Raw genomic sequence first — 4,715 nt, forward strand, 5'->3', positions numbered from 1 at the left:
AAGAATTCTGGCGTCAAAACGCCAGAACTGGCACAAAAGCTGGAGTTAAACGCCCAAACTGGCACAAAAGCTGGCGTTTAACTCCAAGAAAAGTCTCTACACATGGAAGCTTCAATGCTCAGCCCAAGCACACACCAAGTGGGCTCGGAAGAATATTTCTGTATTAATTACTTATTTTTATAAACCCTACGCTACTAGTTTTCTATAAATAGGATCTTTTGCTATTGTATTTTTCGATACTTTTACACACTTGATATACTTGGATAGACCTTTTCACGTTTGGGGGCTGGCCTCACGGCCATGCCTAGATCCTTTTGTTCTTATGTATTTTCAACGCTGGAGTTTCTACACACCATAGATTAAGGTGTGGAGCTCTGCTGTTCTTCATGAATTAATGCAAAGTACTACTATTTTTCTATTCAATTCACGCCTACTTCTTCTCTAAGATATCCATTCGTTCTTCAACTTGATGAATGTGATGATCCGTGACACTCATCATCATTCTCACCTATGAACATGTGCCTGACAACCACCTCTGTTCTACTAGCAATGGCTTGAATGAGTATCTCTTGGGTTTCTAATCCAAGATTGGAACCTTCGTGGTATAAGCTAGAATTATTGGCGGTCATTCTTGAGATCCGGAAAGTCTAAACCTTGTCTGTGGTATTCTGAGTAGGATCTGGGAAGGGATGACTGTGACGAGCTTCAAACTCGTGATTGTTGGGCGTGTGACAGACGCAAAAGGATCAATGAATCCTATTCCAACATGATCGAGAACCGATAGATGATTAGTCGTGCAGTGACAGCGCATTTGGAACATTTTCACTGAGAGGATGGGAAGTAGCCATTGACAATGGTGATGCCCAACATAAAGCTTGCCATGGAAGGGAGTATGAATGATTAGAAAAAGGCAATGGGAAAGCAGAGGTTCAGGAGGAACAAAGCATCTTCATACGCTTATCTGAAATTCTCACCAATGAATTACATAAGTATCTCTATCTTTATTATATATTTTATTTATCTTTTAATTATCAATTCTCCATAACCATTTGAATCCGCCTGACTGAGATTTACAAGATGACCATAGCTTGCTTCAAGCCAACAATCTCTGTGGGATCGACCCTTACTCGCGTAAGGTTTATTACTTGGACGACCCAGTGCACTTGCTGGTTAGTTGTGCGGAGTTGTGATAAAGTGTGATTCACGTTTGAGAGCTCCAAGTCTTTGGCGCCATTGTTGATGATCACAATTTCGTGCACCAAGTTTTTGGTGCCATTGCCGGGGATTGTTCGAGTTTGGACAACTGACGGTTCATCTTGTTGCTTAGATTAGGTACTTTTCAGAATTTTTAAGAATGAATTCTAGAGTTTCAAGGTGATGTTCTTATCATCACAAAAGCTGATTGATTCTCATCAATTTAGCTATTGAATGTAATGTCCTGCTGAAGCTTGGCCAAACATGTCTAATCTTTTTAGACTGAAGCTTTAGACTAAAATTGCATGATTCCTGGAATTCTTATTAAAAGTTTTGATTCTCTTTATTTTCTTTTCTATATAATTTTCGAAAAAAAAAACACAAAAAAATTTTAAAATCATAAAACCAAAAATATTTTATGTTTCTTGTTTGAGTCTATTGTCTAATTTTAAGTTTGGTGTCAATTGCATGTCTTTATCCTTCTAATTTTCAAAAATTTATACATATTGTTCTTCATTGATCTTCAAGTTGTTCTTGATGATTTCATTGCTTTGATCTTCAAATTCTCTTGTTTTTTGTGTTTTGTTGTTTCTCATATGAATTCTCAATTTGTTAGTGTCTCTCATATGAAAATTCTTCAGTTTGGTGTCTTGCATGCATTGTTTATTTGATCTTAGTTGCATTTTTATTATTTCTCATCATTAAAAATTCAAAAAAATTTTCAAAATTGTGTCTTTTCAAGTCAATAATACAGAAAATTTAAGATTCAGAACATTCAGCAGAGGAATCAAACAGAAAAAGCTGGGCGTTCAAAACGCCCAGTGAAGAAGGAAAACTGGCGTTTAAACGCCAGCCAGGGCACCTGGCTGGGCGTTTAACGCCCAAAAAGGTAGAGTTTTGGGCGTTAAACGCCAGAATGGGCACCATTCTGGGCGTTTAACGCCAGGATGACACTAGAGGGAAGATTTTGTTTTTAATTCACATTTTTTTTCATGTTTTCATAATTTTTCAAAATAAAATCTTTTTCAAATCATATCTTTTCAATCATATCTCTTTCAAAATCAATTTCTTTCCATTTTATATTTATTTTTACTATTTTCAAAAATCCTTGCTTCAATTCAAGATTTACTTCAAAAATTTTGAAGTTGTTACTTGCCTATTAAGAAAGGATCAAATTTTAAATTTTAGAATCATATCTTCTAATTTCTTGTTAGTCAAGTAATCAACTTTAGTTTCAAAACTTTCTCTTTTTAATTTGATTTTCATATCTTCTCAATCATATCTTTTCACTCACACCCTTTTTCAAAATTAATTTTCAATCATATCTTTTTGATTTCTAATTTCAAAATCTTTTTCAAAAATCACTTAATTTCTTTCCCAATCTTAATTTTCGAAAATCATCAATCAAATTTTCAAATTTTTTTTTAATTATTTCAAAATCTTTTACTTTAATTTTCAAAAATTCTTCCCCTCTTCTCACATCCTTCTATTTAAGGGACTAACACTCCTCCTCAAGGTACAATTCGAACCCTATCCCTCTTGATAAGATCGAATTCTCCTCTCTCTACCTCCTCCTTCTATTCTTCTTTTCCTCTGACACCTCAAGGAATCTCTATACTATGACATAGATGATTTCCTACTTTCTTGTTCTCTTCTCTTTCATATGAGCAGGGACAAAGATAAAGGCATACTTGTTCAAGTTGATCCTGAACCTGAAAGGACCTTGAAGAGAAAGCTAAGAGAAGTTAAAGAACAATTCTCTTTAGAGGGCCTAACAGAACTCTTCAAAGAAGAAGAAACCATGGCAGCCGAAAACAACAACAATGCCAACAATACAAGGAAGGTGCTTGGTGACTTTACTGCACCTACTCCTGATTTCTATAGGAGAAGCATCTCAATCCCTGCCATTGGAGCAAACAACTTTGAGCTTAAGCCTCAATTAGTTTCTCTAATGCAACAGAATTGCAAGTTTTATGGACTTCCATTGGAAGATCCTCATCAGTTCTTAGCTGAATTCTTGCAAATTTGTGACACTGTCAAGACCAATGGGGTTGACCCTGAAGTCTACAGACTTATGCTCTTTCCTTTTACTGTAAGAGACAGAGCTAGAACATGGTTGGATTCACAACCTAAAGAAAGCCTGAACTCTTGGGAAAAGCTAGTTAATGCCTTCTTGGCAAAGTTCTTTCCACCTCAAAAATATAGCAAGCTTAGAGTGGAAGTCCAAACCTTCAGACAGAAGGAAAGTGAATCCCTCTATGAAGCTTGGGAGAGATACAAGCAATTGATCAGAAGGTGCCCTTCTGACATGCTTTCAGAATGGAGCATCATAGGAATCTTCTATGATGGTCTGTCTGAACTATCCAAGATGTCATTAGATAGCTCTGCTGGAGGATCTCTTCATCTGAAAAAGACGCCTGCAGAAGCTCAAGAACTCATTGAAATGGTTGCAAATAACCAATTCATGTACACCTCTGAAAGGAATCCTGTGAATAATGGAACAACTCAAAAGAAGGAAGTTCTTGAGATTGATACTCTGAATGCCATATTGGCTCAGAATAAAATATTGACTCAGCAAGTCAATATGATTTCTCAGAGTCTATCTGGAATGCAAGTAGCAACAGGCAGTACTAAGGAAGCTTCCTCTAAAGAAGAAGTTTATGATCCTGAGAACCCAGCAATGGAAGAGCTGAATTACATGGGAGAACCCTATGGAAACAACTATAATCCTTCATGGAGAAATCATCCAAATCTCTCATGAAAGGATCAACAGAGACCTCAACAAGGTTTCAACAACAATAATGGTGGAAGAAACAGGTTTAGCAATGGCAAGCCTTTTCCATCATCTTCTCAGCAACAGACAGAGAATTCTAAGCAGAGCCCCTCTGACTTAACAACCATTGTCTCTGATCTAATCAAAACCACTCAAAGTTTCATGACTGAAACAAGTTCCTCCATTAGAAATTTGGAGGCACAATTGGGTCAGCTGAGTAAGAAAATTACTGAACTCCCTCCTAGCACTCTCCCTAGCAATACAGAAGAGAATCCAAAAAGAGAGTGCAAGGCAATAACCACATCTCACATGGCCGAACATGGAGAGGAGGAAGAGGCAGTGATCTCCATTGAGGAAGACCTCAATGGACGTCCACTGACCTCCATGGAGTTCCCTAATGAGGAACCATGGGAATCTGAGGCTCAGACTGAGACCATAGAGATTCCATTAAATTTACTTTTGCCATTCATGAGCTCTGATGAATATTCTTCCTCTGAAGAAGATGTAGATATCACTGAAGAGCAAGTTGCTAAGTACCTTGGAGCAATCATGAAGCTAAATGCCAAGTTGTTTGGTAATGAGACTTGGGAGGATGAACCTCCATTGCTCATCAAAGAACTGGATGACTTGACTAGGCAGAGATTACCTCAAAAGAGACAGGACCCTGGAAAGTTCTCAATTCCTTGTACCATAGGCACCATGACCTTTGAGAAGGCTCTGTGTGACCTAGGGTCAAGCATAAACCTTA

General features: G+C 37.4%; 1 non-coding gene across 1 annotated transcript; it reads right to left on the reverse strand.

Annotated features, from left to right (window-relative positions):
• Positions 1–3,400: 3,400 nt before the first annotated feature.
• On the reverse strand, positions 3,401–3,508 carry LOC148564357 (small nucleolar RNA R71). Its single transcript, XR_015884322.1, has one exon. It is a non-coding gene; the product is annotated as a small nucleolar RNA R71 (small nucleolar RNA).
• Positions 3,509–4,715: the final 1,207 nt, after the last annotated feature.

Source organism: Arachis ipaensis, chromosome B5 (assembly GCF_059453495.1).
Source record: "Arachis ipaensis isolate K30076 ecotype BB chromosome B5, ASM5945349v1, whole genome shotgun sequence".
NCBI lineage: Eukaryota > Viridiplantae > Streptophyta > Magnoliopsida > Fabales > Fabaceae > Arachis > Arachis ipaensis.